Source organism: Pseudonaja textilis, chromosome 14 (genome assembly GCF_049901715.1).
Source record: "Pseudonaja textilis isolate UNSWEBS1 chromosome 14, rPseTex1.2, whole genome shotgun sequence".
NCBI classification, from domain to species: domain Eukaryota; kingdom Metazoa; phylum Chordata; class Lepidosauria; order Squamata; family Elapidae; genus Pseudonaja; species Pseudonaja textilis.
The window spans coordinates 9,875,292-9,893,362 of record NC_142003.1 but is presented as its reverse complement, the minus strand read 5'-3'; the positions used below and the strand labels follow the sequence as shown (position 1 = coordinate 9,893,362).

The 18,071-nt window shown below is 45.7% G+C and overlaps 1 protein-coding gene across 1 annotated transcript in view; it reads right to left on the bottom strand.

Moving 5' to 3' along the window:
- Positions 1–14,453, bottom strand: part of IFT38 (intraflagellar transport 38) — a 76,955-nt gene extending 62,502 nt beyond the window's left edge. Inside the window, exon 1 of the mRNA XM_087912468.1 lies at positions 14,373–14,453. The gene's annotated coding sequence lies outside the window, so the exon portion shown is untranslated. The remainder of the gene's footprint in view (positions 1–14,372) is intronic.
- Between the last annotated feature and the right edge of the window lie 3,618 nt (positions 14,454–18,071).

Sequence of the window (18,071 nt, the reverse complement as noted above, 5' to 3'; positions counted from 1 at the left end):
CCTTCTCACACTCGGGACCGCAGAGGCAAGTATTGAACTGTCGCACTCACCACCATGCCAAGCGCACTTGCCACACTGTTAGTAAAATCTCTCTCTCCGTTTACTTAGAAGGTAAACCGTGCCGCATGGAGGTTGACACAGGGTCAGCGCTCTCAATTATCTCGTGGAACACCCTCAAGAGGCTCCAGCCCAGCCTATCAACCAGCCGGCTCCAGAAATGCCAGTTTAGCCTGAAGGACTACCAGGGGAGGACCATTCCTGTAATCGGCAGAGGCAAGTTCCTTGTCAGTTTTAAAGCTTTTAAAGGTCACCTACCTCTAGTGGTAGTTAACGGCAATCTCCCCACCTTATTGGGGCTCGATTGGTTTCCCCATCTCGGCCTAGGGCTAACAGGAGTCCATGCTGTCTCAACCTCAGACACTGACTCCTTATTCGCTGATTACTCAGATGTATTCAGCGATGAGCTGGGGTGTTATAACGGTACCCCCATCTCGTTCTCAGTCGACCCCCAGGCAGTCCCAATCAGGCTAAAACCGCGTAGGGTCCCATTCGCCATTCGGCCAAAACTAGATGCGGAATTGGATAAACTGTTAAAACAAGGGGTCATTGAGCCAACAGATTTCGCCAAATGGGAGACGCCCATTGTCACACCCCTCAAAAAAGACGGTAGCCTGAGAATTTGCTCGGACTACAAGACGACAATCAATAAATTTCTACAAGTTAGTGCTTATCCTGTGCCTGTCATTCAGCATCTATTACACACATTCGAACCAGGCAGCATTTTTGCTAAATTGGACATGTCTCAAGCATATCAGCAGTTCCCTGTTGATAACCAAACAGCAGAACTCCAGACAATTGTCACTCACAGGGGTGCCTTCCGATGCAAGCGTCTCCAATTTGGCGTAAGTGTTGCCCCAGGTATTTTTCAATCCCTCATGGAGCGGATTTTGCAGGGCCTCCCTGGTGTAGTACCCTACTTCGACGACATCTTAGTCTCGGCCAGGGACAGACCCCAACTCTTCCAGAGAGTTCGAGCAGTGTTAGAGAGGTTCAGACAGCATGGCCTCAAGTTGAAAAAAGAAAAATGTGCCATTGCCACTAGACAGGTGGACTTTCTGGGTTATAAAATTGACGCCTCTGGCATTCACCCCCTGGAGTCCAAGGTTAAGGCAATCCACGAGGCACCCACTCCAACCTCCAAAACTGAACTACAGGCGTTCTTGGGGCTATTGAACTTTTACGCATCCTTTTTGCCCCATAAAGCATCAGTAGCTGAACCCCTACACAGATTACTGGATAAAAAGTCACCGTGGCACTGGGGGCACAAAGAAGACCATGCTTTTCACGCCGTCAAATCACTACTCACGTCAGAGGCGGTACTTATTCAATTCGACCCTAACCTCCCCTTAGTGCTGGCAGCAGACGCATCCCCTTTTGGAATTGGGGCGGTACTAAGTCACAGGCTTCCCAATGGCGCCAAGGCTCCCATCGCCTTTTTCTCAAGGACGCTCTCTGCAACGGAGCGCAATTACAGCCAGATCGATAAGGAAGCCCTAGCAGCTGTTGCAGCCGTGAAAAAATTTCACGAATTTCTCTTTGGCCATTTTTTCGAGCTGGTCACGGACCACAAGCCCCTCCTGGGCCTACTAGCCGGGGACAAACAGACCCCTCAAGTCCTCTCCCCTAGGATGACAAGGTGGACCCTCTTCCTAGCAGCCTACTCCTACAGACTTATACACCGCCCGGGTAAAACACTGTCCCACGCTGACGCTCTCAGTCGCTGCCCCTTGCCGGCTCCGGCTGAAGACCCTGCTCCTGTCCACGCTATTTTCGAGATCACCCAGTTGGACCTACCCATCACTGCCCTTGACATTGCTGCTAAAACCAAGGCAGACCAAACGCTCGCCCAGGTGCTCGACTGGGTGAGGAGGGGGTGGCCGGGTGGCAATGTTGAAAACAAATTCACACCTTTCAAGACTCGCATGCAGGAGTTGTCCAGTTTGCAGGGCTGTCTGCTATGGGGCACTCGAGTGGTCATCCCGACCTCACTGCGTACCCGAGTTCTGGAAGCGTTGCACGAGGGACACCCTGGCATCATGAGAATGAAGGCATTAGCACGCAGCTACGTGTGGTGGCCGGGTCTCGACGAGGACGTTGTCAATTGGGTAAGTTCCTGCAGCATTTGCCAGGAATCCCGTCCTGCTCCCCCCATTGCCACCCCTACTAGATGGGAAAGCGCCAGCGCTCCTTGGTCCAGAATTCACATCGACCTGGCCGGCCCTTTGCATGGGAAGATGTTCCTAGTGGTCGTGGACGCCTATTCCAAATGGATTGACGTAGCACAGCTATCCACGACCACCACACTAGCAATCACCAACGTGTTAACACGCCTGTTCGTAACGCACGGGCTACCCGACTCCATTGTCTCCGACAATGGCCCACAGTTCGCATCGACCGAGTTCAGCCGTTTCGCTGCCAACCTAGGTATCCGCCACATTTTCACAGCCCCATTTCATCCTGCCAGTAACGGATTGGCGGAAAGGGCCGTCAGGACCACCAAAGAAGCCCTGGCTAGATTCAGCAAGGATGACTGGCACCACAAACTCTCGCGGTTCCTAATGAGCCAGCACTCAACTCCTTGTTCAGTCACCAATAAGTCCCCAGCTGAGCTCCTGATGGGCAGGCATCTGAGGACTGTATTGGACAGACTTCACCCACAATACTGCCCTGACTCTCCCCTCGCTTCCACATCGGGGGTTAGACATTTTATCTTACAGGAGCCAGTATTCGCGAGGAACTTCGCTGGAGACCCCCTGTGGATCCCGGGTGAGATCGTAGCTATCACCAGGCCGCGGTCGTATCGGGTCAGACTGGAGGATGGCCGTGTCTGGAGAAGGCACATAGACCAACTGCGTAGGCGCCTCAGCACCCTCACCAGCAGGGATCCAGAGTCACTAGACGAAGGGAGGCCTCATCCTCAGCCCCACATCCACATCATGCCCGGCGATCAGTTCACACCGACAGCCGGTCCCGAAAGCCCGAACACGGACAGCGGCACCCAGACGGTTGACCAGCCCGATCCAGTCTACGGGAGCACATCCCCAGTGACCAACCCTATGAGCCCCGGGCTTGCCCGAACCGAGGGGCACACGGGTGACACTTTGCCGGCTCTGTCTTCCCAGGCAGACCCCGAACGGACAGACAACGTTCCAGAGCTGCGCCGTTCCGGGCGCCAACATAAACCTCCGGCCTACCTCAAAGACTATGCATGTTCGCATCTGGGGGGAAGGGGTGTTATGTCCTGAGAACTCTAGGAGTTCTCACTCAGGTCCATTCACTTTGCGTGGGCGTTCTTCCTTTCCCTCATTGGTTGGTTCTCCCCAGCAGCCAGCTATAAAAGCAGGCTGCGGGGTCCAACCAGTTGCTGATTGCTGCGAGCCAGTTTCCAGGCGTGGCAAGCACGGTCAGCCCTTTATTGTTATAATAAAGTATTGTTGCACTCATGCTCTGGTTCAGCCTCTCTTTTCCCAAACTTAACAAAAACCATGAGGGCATTTTGGGGATAGGAGATGATGGAGATGGTAGAATTGGAGAGTAGATATGGAGCCCCCTGTATGCTTCTCCTTCAGCAGACAGGAGGCTAGCTCTGGAAGCTCTGGGCAGATCCTGGAGCATCCAAGTCAAACTTTGTCCAATTCTACCATCTCCAGTATCTCCTATCCCTATTTTGTAGCTATACAAAAAATGATTGGTAAGAACTAGATAATGATTAAAACATCCCAATTTTAGATTCCACTTTTTTTTTTTAATCCAGAAGGATGAAATCTGGTTATGTCTGGGTATGTCTACTTTAATGAAAAGAAGGACTAGGGGAGAGATGATAACAGTGTTCCAATATCTCAGGGGCTGCCCCAAAGAAGAGGGAGTCAAGCTATTCTCCAAAGCTCCTGAGGGCAGGACAAGAAGCAATGGGTGGAAACTAATCCAGGACAGAAGCAACTTAGAACTAAGGAGAAATTTCCTGTCAGTTAGAACAATTAATCAATGGAACAACTTGCCTCCAGAAGTTGTAAATGCTCAAACACTGGATGTTTTTAAGAAGAGTTTGGTTAACCATTTGTCTAAAGTGGTGTAGGGTTTCCTGCCTAGGCAGGGGGTTGGACTAGAAGACCTCCAAGGTCCCTTCCAACTCTGTTATTCTATTCTAATATCCTCTCTTTCTGAAGAAAGTATGAATCAACAGCATGTCAATTTCCAACTCTGTTATTCTATTCTCTCTCCTTAGATAGCTTGCAAGCTGGGAATGCTAGCAAATGTAAACACCTTGAGTAAACACTCCTTCCATTTGAAGAATCGACACTGGTGATTTCAAGCCTGTCAATATTAAGATGTATGGACTTCAGCTCTCAGAATTGCCCAACGAGAATGCTGGTTGGGTAATTCTGGGAGTTGAAGTCGAACTATCTTAAAGTTGAAAAACATGGATCCAAGAAGGTGTCCAGAGGAATTTACCAGAATTTAATTCTATTAGGATATACTGCTGACTATAATCCTTGGCCTGGTGGGGGGGAGACCAGGATCAAGATTTAGCGAATAAAAACGTGATCCCAATGATTGAACAGCAAGTCTTTTAATCATTTCCACTTTCTGTCACATTAGCAATTATAATTTGGCAGCAAAAGCTGGAGGCGCTTTTGAGGGCGAGCAGTGACTTTAGGGAGTTGAAGTTAGTCATCTTGGCATGAAACATGCAGAAAATTGGAAATGGTGTAAACCTCAGAGAGAGTGACTTTACTGTGCCTGTCTGCTTCAGAAAGAAGCTCACAGCTTTGCAGAACGTTTACTCCAAGGGAAGGACACATAGGATCCCAGTCTAACCTTTGTGTGTTACTCAGAAGAAAATCTGACAGCGTTGAAAGATATCTATGCCTCGGAAGGACACAATAACATTGACTAACTGTCAGCGTTCCAGCAACCCTCCATTCCACCCAACAACTCTGAGGCAGACATCTCTCAAAGGTTCCTTTTTATTTGGATAGTAACTGGCACAACTGTGGAATCCCAAATCTGAAAGTTCTGGGCTTCCTTACAATAAGTAAAAACTTCAAAATCAATCCCCTTCATAACCATCATCCCATCACATGCCCCAATCACCCTCCGTCCCAACTTAAGACTTTCCCTCACTTAAGTGCAAAAATAACATGACCTTGAATGAGAAAAAGAATGTTGTTATGTCTAACTAGATATACTCCAAGATATTCCACCCTCCCACTTTCCCAGGCTCAAGATGGGGCAGCATGGGAGCATCTGATCTCAATATGGCTTCCAAAGCTGACAATAACAGAATCACTGAGTTGGAAGGAACCTTGGAGGTCTTCTAGACCAACCCCCCCTCCTCAAGCAGGAGATCCTATACCATGTCAGTCAAGTGGCTGTCCAGTCTCTTCTTAAAAGCCTCCAGTGATGGGACACCCACAACTTCTGAAGGCAACTTCTGTTCCACTGGTTAATAGTCCTCACTATCAGGACATTTTCCTTAGTTCTAGGTTGTTTCTTTCCTTGATTAGTTTCCATCCATTGCTTCTTGCTTTGGAGAATAAGTTGACCTCCTCTTCTTTGTGGCAGCCCCTTAGATATTGGAAGACTGCTATTTTGCCTCTTAAGTCATGTAACCAATGGGATGTTCATAGCAATTTTCCTCTCCAATTATTTTTTTACTCGCTGTGTAGCTTCGAACCACTTGAAATGTATTCGCATGCTTTGAAGTAATTAACGTATCGCAGCACCTCCTCCCTAATGAAAAATGTCATTTTTTATTAGACTACGTCTCAAATGTTCTGTCGGGGTTCAAATTGCACTCTCAGCCCGTCCTCAGCTCCAAACATGGCTGCCCGCAAGAAGGGAGTTAAAAAGAAAAACTCATAGCAACCACAACCATGCAAAAGGACAGGGCTTTGATCGCATGGTCCTCTTGTCTTTTATTTTTAACCCACCTGTGGATAGCCCTGGCTCAGAACATCCCTGAGGATCATCCGTGAGACCCATTAAGTCTTTCTGCATTCCTAGTTACAAGTTTATCAAAGTATGAAATACAGAAACACAAAGAAGATGGAAAATAATAGGAAAATAGGGGAGGAAAGGGGGGAAGAGGAGAAAGTGCAGGATAAAGGAGAGAAGTAAAAGAAAAACGTTGACTTCCAACTCACTTTGGTGCAATAGAATAAGGTAATAACACACAACCTCAATTTGTTTTACTTTCACATAATATATACTAGTATACACTATAAACTATAGTATATAATAATCTCTCTATATAAAAGCGCAATGCCACTCATGCATCATCACAAAATCTCCAGAACCGTAAAGCCTACAAACTTGAAATTTGGCCCATATGTTCCTCTTGGCTTCTAGGTGTTCACTAAGAAAGGACTTTTCAAAATGACTATCAGAGCATTAGTATTTCCTATATTATTATTATTATTAACACGCTCTGATGCTAAGGAGTTCTACTCCCCCTCCCCCATGTGAAAAGAAATCTCTTCCAAAGGCAAAACACAAGCAGAGGAGAGGAGTTTCAGTTTCATAGCACCAAGCAGCTTTAGTACAGAAAAGTTGAGCTAAGCCCCGCCCAGGCTCCTTGCTGTCTCCTTCTTACTCACACAGCAAACACTGTTTCAGTTTCCAAACAGCCCTCAACTCTCTCTCATACTGACGGGATGCTAGCCAGATGAATACCGATGGATGCTGGTAGGCAGAGGCACAATTCCCCCCCCCCCTTATTTTCCTCGCCAAAAACTAAGCCCCACCACATAGTTTCATAACGAAACACGGGTATCGAGCTAGTATACTATATACTAGAATGTAATATATACTATAACAACATCCAAAATCAAAGTTTTATTTTTTCCCCCACGCACAAAATCCAAAACTGGTTTCCATGCAGAAACAAAATTCGTTATATTTTTTTGTTTATTCAAAGCATGAAATTATTACATCCTTGCTGAGTTTCTCTGACAATGCCCTGGAAGTACAAACAGTACATACAAGAAATTACTGGTCAGTTCTTTTCAGAAGTACGATCTTCTTAAAAAGGCAGCTTAACTCGTATCATTCCTATATTTTCCAGTGGGCCAAAAATAAGTCCATTGTTTTATAGGTTGGACAAAGGAAACAGGTGATGGTAGATCGCCCTGCTAAGAATACATGAGCAATGCTTCAGTGATCACACTGAGAGACTTCAGTGGATAATATTGTACTCTCCTCACGCTGCTTTAGTTCTCCACTTCAAAATAGGTCTTTTTCTAACTTGTGCCATTTGGGACGGAGCCTCGCTATTTCTCTGCTAAGACATAATCCAGTCTAGGCAACATCTGTATTCCTGTTTTATTTATTAGATTTTTAATCCTTCCTTTATTAGTTTATAAATAATTCAAGACTGAAAACATACCTAATATTCCTTCCTCCTCTTATTTTCTCCACAGCAACAACTTTGTGAACTGGGTTGGTTGAGAGAGAGTGACTGGCCCAAAGTCACCCAGTCAGCTTCCATGCCTAAAGTGGGACTAGAACTCCCCTTCTTCTGGCAATTGGCCCAAAGTCACCCAGTTGGCTTTCATGCCTAAGGTAGTACTAGAACTCACAACCTCCTAATAATTGGCCCAAAGTCACCCACTTGGCTTTCATGCCTAAGGTAGTACTAGAACTCACAACCTCCTAATAATTGGCCCAAAGTCACCCAGTTGGCTTTCATGCCTAAGACAGTCCTAAAACTCACAATCTCATAGTTTCCAAGTCAGCAGCTTAATCACTACCCCAAACTGGCTAACACAATGTCTCCTCTTTGGTTTCTGGCCAATACTTCCCTGACCTTTCTCAGATGCCTGTTCCAAGTCCAAGAACATGTCCCACCCGCTATTGTCTTTTCTGAAGCAGGTCTTCTAGCTCTCCAATCAACACAACTCTGGAGCTGTGATTCACTGGCTCTTGCCTGGACACACAACCCATGGACCAATGCTTTACACTGGCAGAGAAGATGGTGAAGTCTTGGATCGGCTGCTGGCTCCAGTGATTTAAGATGGCTGATTCATTCTGCCATGTGGTAGGGCTCGACCTGCAGCTGCCCTTCGTCTCACATATCTTTGTCATCTTGTGGGTCACTCCAGCCACACACTATCCTCCCATCCAGCGGTGACCCCTATAAATAGCTGTGATAGCTTCACAGTCACTTGGATCCTGAAATCCTCAGGTGTTTAGTCAAGGTTGAGGGCAACTTCAGAAACTCTGCTCTAGGCCTAAAGAAGTGCAGCATAGTTAACTGTCTGTCGAGAGAGAGGCATCTTTTGACTCCTCTCCATTCCATGGGATATTTTGGGCTGGTACCCTGGGGCACTCTAGCCGCTTCCTGAGCAGTGACTTATCTGCCCCTCCTTGCAACGAAATCCAGAGTTGCTTCAAATTGAGAAAACAGACGGAGGCTAGAAGGACTTTCCCCTTCACTCAGGGCCTACCTTTCTGGTTTCAAATCAAAATCAATCTCTTTTCCCGACCTTGAGCTGCCTCCCCAGAGTCTGCTGGTTGGTTTCAACTTCAAATGGAGGTTGCGGTGAGCTGTACCCTTTCCAGCTCTTGCTGAAGGACATCTCCCCAAAATAATTGGTGGCTGGAGATGCCCTCCAGCAACAGATGCAAAAAGGCCAAGCTAATAGAAGCTGGGTGTTCCCTGCCTTAAATGTGACTGCTCTCCCTTGACAAAGAGCCATCTGGGGAATGGGAGAATAGCGGGTAACACTGCAGAAGCAGCAAACGATGAAGCATTCGTGCCTTTTGTTTCCCCTTTCTTTCCTAGGAAAAGGAACAAAGAAAGCTTTCAATGTTTGTGGCTATTGTGCAGTTGGATTTTTTTGCAGCCAAAAGATGAGGTTCCTCTTCTCTCTCTCCCTCCTTTCCTTCCCAAGCAGGAAGGAGGAAGAGGAGAGTGAGAAGAAAAGGTCACTGGCCAGAGAGAAAACCTCTGTGGGCTCCTGTTCCAGGACAAGTTGTTGAGGCAATGGATGACTCAGAAGGGATAGCACAAGGAGGACGTGATAACAGCAACGGTGCTTTCATTGTCCTTCTTTTCTGAGTTCTACTTCAGCTATGGCTCTCAGTCAGGCCCGAGACTTAGCCTTACAAGTCTACCCTGAAAAAGTCAGGATGGCCTCGGCTGGGTTCCATTAGATGATAGCAAAGATGACAGCGAGCGCGATGCTGTCATTAAAGACACTGAATTATTCTGACAGCCTAGGTTCAAGACCCAAGTGCCACATGATGGGGTGAATGCCCCTTATTTGCTCCAGCTCCTGCCTGCTGAGCTGTTTGAAAACATGCAACTGTGAGTAGATAAATAGGTAACACTTTGGTGGGAAGGTAACTGCGTTCCATACGCCTCAGTGTATAGTCATGCTGGCCACATGTCCACAGAAAGGGTCTTTGGACAACAGTGGCTTCCTTGACAACATCAGGAGATAAGCTCCACTCTTTTCAGTTGGACAAAACCAGGCAGGGAAACTTTTACCTTTAATGGTTCCATATCTCTGCAGCAGTGATATGCTAGTCCCATCCTATGACCCTGAAATCTGATTGTTGTTGAAGACATGGGCTGAAGCCTGGCAGTCAAGGGCTTCCAATGGGCCTCAGTGCCTGTAGGGCCTAAGGCAATAGCCTTCCCCATCTTCACTATATTTATACCATCGGTGTAAAATTTAGCTCAGCTAGAAAGCTGGTAAGCAAGGTTGAGGTGTTTCTCTGCTTCTACCTCTCACAGCTTACAGAATTTGGCTTGTATCCTCAAAGTCTGACATTTTTGGGTTGCTATGATCAGAAGGTTGTATAAACCCTACAAGAAAGTTATGGCACTTCAGCAGTAGATTCAAGGTGGGATAGTTTGGGATTCAGGCATGGCAAGCCTGTAATTTTTGTGAAGAGCCATTTGCAGGTCTGGTAAAGTCCCACCACAGACCTGTTTCCTAATCAAAGACTGAAGCTGGGGGGTCTTGTATGAATACAGCACTTGGGTCAAATCAGAGTTGGGGCAGTTGGTCTTTATCTGCGGAGTTGCTCTCCATGGTTCTGAAACAGCAGTAGTGCCCCCCCCATAAGATCTCTCCATGGTGCTGAAGCTAGAGCAGCTACTTGCACTCTCTCCATGGTCCTGAACCTGCCTTTCTCCACTTCTCTGCTGCAGACTTTGGTGAATGAAAACATAATGGGGTATTGTAAATTGCAGTTTCCATCGACTTGAACTAGCAACCAGTTATTCAGTTTCAAATTCCATATTGTGGCAATTTGGAGACAGCTATCTTTGTTTCTTGGACTTCCTTCTTACACCTCGCATAGAAGTGCCCCACTGCCCAAACTTTAATATAGGGTCATATTTAAGGTTCAAGAGCCAGTTTGATGTAGTGGGTTGGGAACCAGCTAGAAGTCAGGTGACTGAGACTTCTAGTCCTGCCTTAGGCATGAAGCCATCTGTACTTCCTGAGAATGCTCAGGAAGACTCTATCTCAAAGTCTACTTCCGTCCTACTACTGGACAGAAGAGAGTTGTCTTGTCATACGGCATTCTTGCATGGTATGGGAACAGCTCTGTAGTGGACAAAAAGGCTCTACAGAGAATCATTAAAACTGCCCAGAATATCATTGGGCTCCACCTACCAGCCCTGGACAGCTCTACAGAGAATCATTAAAACTGCCCAGAGACATCTTCGCATCTTGCTGCTTGAGGAAGTTGTACAACATTCTCAGACACTCTTCCCAACCTACTTAGAAACTTTTTGGACTGTTGCCTTCTGGCAGAAGATGCCATACAATTAAAACTCAGACCGCACATTTTCTGAACAGTTTTTATCCCAGAGCTATAATTGCACTTAACAATGACCTTAAGGACCACCATCAGTCAGCTGTTGGACAGTATTACTTGGCCTGTTGTGTAAATCCGCTTGTGTGTTTTAGGGGGCGGGGAATTTTGGTGTGTGTGTGTGGGTGTTTGGGGACTGTCATGTGTGTGTGCCATGTTGAGTCTGGTCTCTGGGTGTAATGTGAATTTCGTTGTATGTGTATACTGTGTATATACGTACAATGACAATAAAGAATTCAAATTCAAATGACCTTAAGCCAGCCCTAAGTCAGTGGGGAAGCAAGATCCATTGAACAACTGTGTTACTAACTTGACACTGCAGTGATTCACTTAGCAACTTTGGCAGGAAGGTTGTAAGATGGTTGTAAAAAGTTCACTTAACAAACGTCTCACTTAGCAACAGGAATTTTGGGCTCAATCTTTGTAGCCTATCTCTATTGCACAGAACCTCTGGTAGAGACCCCAAGGTTGAGGAAGCCACAGGCCACTCATAGGGGTGAGTAGGAAATGCTTATATACATACTTTATAGCTGCCATTGTGCTTTTAATATTGACTCTATTATTCAGACCAATGTGATTTGATTTAATTTAATTAATATTTAGAATCCCTATCCTTCTCTTCTCCCAAAAGCTTTCAAGAAAATGGCTAATAGCACTCAATAGCCTCTTAAAATCACTCTTAATTATGAAAAACAAGCAAAGGTTTTTCAGGAACCAGCTGAAAAATAGCTCCTTCCTCCTTCGGCAAAATCCCCAAATCCTTTGAGAGAACAGAGAAGGACGTTTTCTCTCTCTTTTTATGTTTTCATTTCTCTGCAGTCAATAAATATTGACCAGGAACACCAAGAAGTGGCTAAACAATATGAAGCAACCTTTCCTTATCAGAGCTGTACCCTCCACCTTCGGTCATCTGTAATTTCCAGATCTCCTGCAACTGCAAAAGCTTTGAGAAAATACAAAGAACTGGCCAAGGAAATACAAAAGAAGGAATGCCAAGTGAAAATTGGATTTGTGCAACTGAGCAATCTTCACACTGCAGTTTACTAGTGTGCAACTTTGTTCTCAGCACACAACTTGGACAGATAATCAGTTTTATGTTTGATCGCCCTCTGCTACCTTAGGAAAAAAAAAATTATTTTTTTTAAAAATTTCCCTTAAAATGTGGGATCGCAATCTTTAAAAAAAAAAAAAATCTTATTAAAATAATTTTCTCCATCTCATTTTCTACCCAGAGGAAATTCCACAAGGATTTTGCAATGTGAAAATGAGCCATCGGGTTATCACGTATATAATGAGTTATCTCTAAACCAATCAGTGGAGCAAAATTATTGAACGCTGAGCAAAGACCATGGAGAATCACACAGCCTGAGCAAGTTTACATAAACCAGGCACTTGTCTTTGAAAACTAACTCAAATGGAGCAAAACTCAACTTCACAAAAGTCTCACTTAACAGCAGAAATTTGGGGCTGAATTGTGGTCAAGGATTGTCTGTATTAAGCCAGACACTAAAAAGTTGGCAAGCCAATTCCATCTTAGCAAGGGGCAGGAATTTTCTGGCTGCTACTGGAAACTGGATATTTAAAATTAAAAGCCTTTTTTTTCTCTTTCTCCAATTGGTTTGGTGCAGAATTTCTTGGGAATAAATGAACACGGCAAAATGCTTTTCATCCTACGGGGCCTCTTGGCACAGGCTGCCACTCCAAGTGCTGTGAATAGAACTGGAGCGGCCACGGGTGAACCTTGGGAAATTGACATGCTGGTGATTCATACTTTCTTCAGAAAGAGAGGATATTAGAATAGAATAACAGAGTTGGAAGGGACCTTGGAGGTCTTCTAGACCAACCCCCTGCCTAGGCAGGAAATCCTACACCACTTCAGACAAATGGTTATCCAAACTCTTCTTAAAAACTTCCAGTGTTGGAGCATTCACAACTTTTGGAGGCAAGTTGCTCCATTGATTAATTGTTCTAACTGACAGAAAATTTCTCCTTAGTTCTAGATTGCTTCTCTCCTTGATTAGTTTCCATCCATCGCTTTTTGTCCTGCCCTCAGGTGCTTTGGAGAATAGCTTGACTCCCTCTTCTTTGGGGCAGCCCCTGAGATATTGGAACACTGTTATCATCTCTCCCCTAGTCCTTCTTTTCATTTTAAGTAGAATACTGATAGAATATTTACACCTCAAGGTACAATCTCAGTAACTTTAAGTTGTAAAGCTTACTATCCCAAGAATTTGAGTTGATTAATTGATTCTTGGAGTTTAAGTCCATACTTCTTAACGTTGCTGAGATGGAAAAACGCTGGTTAAAATTAAAAAGAGAATAACAGAGGGTTGGAAAAATGAGCTGCTATTGTAGTCTGAAGATTGTGTTGCCAAACCAACACACGCAGAGTGGTTTCAATTGTGTGGCATTGCCCTTATTATATAGTTTGCATCAGTCACGGTTTATATTCTTATAACCTGCCAAACTACACACAAATTCCAAATTCACACCTGTTCTGGGGGTTCAGTGGCTAAAGCCAAAATATCCCTCTTCATTGGGATGAGAATCAAACAATAAATTAAATAAGTGATTGCTATTAAATAGCAATTGGTTGCTTCTATTATTTAAAGGATTAATGGATTAACAGAGTTGGAAGGGACCTTGTAGGTCATCTAGTCCAACCCCCGGCCCAAGCAGGAGACCCTACACCATTTCTGACAGAAGGCAGTCCAGTCTCTTCTTGAAAGCCTCCAGGGATGAAGCTCCCACAACTTCCGAAGGCAACTTCTGTTCCACTGAATACAGAATAGCAGAGTTGGAAGGGACCTTGTAGGTCATCTAGTCCAACCCCCGGCCCAAGCAGGAAGACCCTACACCATTTCTGATAGATGGCAGTCCAGTCTCTTCTTGAAATCTTCCAGTGATGAAGCTTTAATTTAATGGGACGGTATGGATTCATCAAAGGGTATGGAAATATACTAAGCCAGAATCAAACCAACCACGTGCTTAAAAAAAAACAAACCCACAATTTATGCCTGTGAACTTAACTTAGCACGACTGAAACAAAGACTGAGAGTCATAAGCTGCTTTAGCCGATATTTTCATTCATGCACCCCACTCCTTAGCCATCCTGTTGGCTCTGTAACTCTGGGGAATCCACCTCCCGTCTGGAGGCTCCGCGCGTCGTGTGAACCGACCCACTGGCGGGTTATTCACCCCCACCAGAGCGGAACCCAGGGCGATCTGTGCGAGCCCCAAGCCTGGCCGGCTGGCCTTCCCAACTTTGCGCAGGAAGAAGAAGAAAAATAAAAAAAAACCCAGAAAAACAGACGCAGCGCTTGCAGAAGGAGAAACTTGCCACGCGCGCGCGGGGTGGGGTGGGGGTGGTGGCCGCTTTCACACACACACACCCAAGCCAGGTTTCTTTAAAATGCCGCCCCCGAGCAGGACGCCGCGTGGAGCAGGGAGGCGACTGGGCAGGCGAGGGCGCGCCAAACCTCTCCTGGATCAGGTCTTCTGCGGAGGCGCAAGCTTCTTTGCCTCTTCCGACGACGCGGTGCCCGGGCGATCTTGAGCTACTGGTGCCAGTGCAGTGCCGTGCCGTGCCTGGCGTTTTCCCCACCCGCGCGGGTCTGGGGGTCGCGAGAAAGCTCTCCATCTGTCCGGAGGTGGGAAACAGGCTCCTACGGGACACGCAACGAAAGAGGTAAGGGGCTGGGAGATGGCCCCGAGGCCGGGAAAGCTTGGGTGGGGGGTGGGTGAAGATTGTGAAGTGGAGGAGCCCCCAGGGGACACGGCAACAACCTCGGCAACACGCGTCGTGGGTCGGCATCTATCCCGGACGCGCAAGTTTTGGAATGGACGCGCGCGTTTCCCAGGTGAAGAGTTGCTTAAGGCTTCATTGAAGTCTGGACTGAGCGGGGATTTGACTCCGGAAGGTTTTGCGTGGAGATGGAGTGGGGTGGGTGGGTGTGAATAAGGGATATGGGGTCTCTCTGCAAGGGTATGTCTGGGGACGTGCAAAGGGTCTTCTTCTTCTTCTTCTTCTTCTTCTTCTTCTTCTTCTTCTTCTTCTTCTTCTTCTTCTTCTTCTTCTTCTCCTTCTCCTCCTCCTCCTCCTCCACCTCCTCCTCCTCCTCCTCCTCCTCCTCTTCTTCTTCTTCTTCTTCTTCTTCTTCTTCTTCTTCTTCTTCTTCTTCTTCTTCTTCTTCTTCTTCTTCTTCTTCTTCTTCTTCTTCTTCTTCTTCTTCTTCTTCTTCTCCTCCTCCTCCTCCTCCTCCTCCTCCTCCTCCTCCTCCTCCTCCTCCTCCTCCTCAGCAGCCAGTCATGCCGCTGGACCTTCCAGATGAATAGGGCTTTTTCTTGGTCGTATCTGGGGGCTTGAATGAGAGGGGCATCTCCAAATATCATCCAATTTGTAGGGTCTTGCATGGATTTGGGAGCTGGTGGATTTTAAAGCAAAGCTGGCTGGCTGGGGCAGAGAGCATTTTGATAGGATGCCAAAGCCTAAGGAAGGAGCTTTCTGAAAAATATGTCCAAAGTGGAAGAGGAAAGAGATTATTACTGTCTTTAAAGGGCTGTAGAACTTGTGGGTCTTGATGAAGATAAAATGAGGATGGTGGAATTTCTGCCTGGATTTCAAATACCTTCATTGACATCCCTGAGCAAGGGACTTGATGAATAGATCTGTCTAGATGCTTGTCTGGATTTATTCTTAAAATTCAATCCTTCCTAGACTCATTTGAGTCTAATTGTAAGTCATGATTGTTTCATATTTGAATAGAGCTGGAAGGGACCTTGGAGGTCTTCTAGTCCAACCCCCTGCTCAAGCAGGAGATCCTATACCACAGGGGTCTCCAACCTTGGCAACTTTAAGCCTGGCGGACTTCAACTCCCAGAATTCCCCAGCCAGCTGGCTGGGGAATTCTGGGAGTTGAAGTCCGCCAGGCTTAAAGTTGCCAAGTTGGAGACCTCTGCTATACCATTTCAGACAAGTGACTGTCCACTCTCTTCTTAATAAACCTCCAGTGGTGGAGCACCCATGATTTCTGGGGGCAAACTGTTCCACTGGATAATTGTTCTCACTGTTACGAAGTTTCTCCTTAATTCCAGGGTTGCTTCTTTTCCTTTTAAGCACAAAATATTTGCAAAGCTAGCTGTGATAGGATTGAAATCCTAGCCTAACCTGGAAAAATTTTAAGACTTCTGGACTTCAACTCTCAGAATTGCCCAGCCAGCCTGTGGAGCTGAAGTCCACAGGTTTGCCAAGGTTGGACATCTTGGTTTGAAATACCTGAAGGGACTGAGAAAGACAGGACATTATCACCTGAGGACTCAGTGGTGGGCAATTCCTACACAAGGTTATGCGTCAAAGTGCCTTGAAGAAACGGAAGGAAAGAGTGCAATGCTCAAAGAGTTTTAATGTTATCTGCAAGCGGGAACATGTTTGATCTGGAAAAGCATACTCCAGAAATTAGATCCAGGTCAGCCCTGGATTCATGTAACCTTTCCTGCTCTGAGGACACAAGAGAGCACCAGAGGTTTATAGCCTGACCCAACCAAGTCCAAAGGTGGGCTAAACATCAAGAGAAGAAGTTCAAGCTAGCAGTGAATGGAAGATCCCAGGAGAGAGAAGGTTTAGGTGACATGATAGCTAGGGGACAGGAGCCAAAATATATAAAGAATGGCTGCTGGAACTGGGCCTGGCTAGTCTAGTGAAGAGAAGGCCCAGGGGAGACAGGAGAGCAGTCTTCCAATATCCAATACCCAATTGCTTCAGTGTGATTTGCATTGTTTTTACTCTGTATAATGTATAGGCATTTTTAGTTTAAACGGCATTTCCTCCTTCTTGTAACTGCTTGTGGGGGAGTTTTTTGTCTCCAGTCAAGGATATTTGGAGCTTGGAAGCAAAGTGAAGGAATAAAAGGGGCTTCGCCTGTTTTTTTTGTGACTGTGTTTATTTTGTATCCCACCCTGGGTCATCACATTGTTAGAGACTTAAAGGATCCATGTTATAACTTAATGGGTTAAAACGACCTGGTAGGCTTGTGACTTATGACACCAAATGGCTGGGGGAGGCGGGGGGGAGGACAATTCTGCAAACTATTAATCATGCTTCTTAAGAAGTAATTAATTAATCCTGCAGGAATGCACTATATCGGCACTATCACAGATGACCCGGAATCATGACCTAACTTGGTTTATTTTGGTTGAGCGGATTGGCATAGTTTATTCAGTGAAATAAGACAATGCATTTCTTGGTGCAGCGTGTGAACTGGCCCAAGGATTTGGGGCATCTGAAATATGAACTTGCTATTAAGGTAATAAAGGTGTACATTCCCCCGCCCCCTCCTTTTGTGAGATGGATGACTCTATAAATTTGAAGAATTGCATAATTAAACTAAAATTATGTACAATGTCTAGCCTGACTACATTTGCTCCTAAAATCCAGATTTTTGTTGCACTGTTATATACATACATACATACATACATATACATATACATACATACATATGTACATATGTATATAAATAGCTTCCATTTATATGTATATAAATGGAAGCTTTTGAGGAAATGTCTCACTTTCAGTCTGAACCCGAAACATGGGATGTGATGCTGTCTTGCCTCTCCCTCCCCTCTGATACCTGAGCCCCTCTTACCTCTCTCCCACTCCTTCCCAAAAAAGTAATTTCTGCATCTGCCAGCAGTTGGGATTTCCTCTATTTCCTACCCTCTTGACTCAATGGATGCAAAAAAAAAATTGTTTTATTTCAAACAGAAAGCCTTTGCCCATTATGTTGGCAGCTTTTATTGGTGGCTTCCAACATGCAAATCAGTGCTGGGCAACCTTTTCACAAAATGCCAATCTGACGTTTCCTGGAACCGGGAACAGAGTCGCTTTGTTTGGATGCCACCTCGGGTTTGTTCTCAGATTGCTCTTTGTTGGCAGGTTGGGGTGACTTTGACTCACAAAGAAGCTGAGTTGTGCGGATGTGGAACCACAACACTGGCAATTCCCTTGATATTATGCCAGGTTCCTCATGCATGTTGATGTTTTCTTTTTAAAGATCTCTCTCTGTCTCTGTCTCTCTCTCCACCTACTTGTATCTATCATCAATTCCATCGTTTGTCATTTATCTCTCTCTTATCTGCTATCTTATCTATCTATCTATCATCTATTACATACAGTATCATCC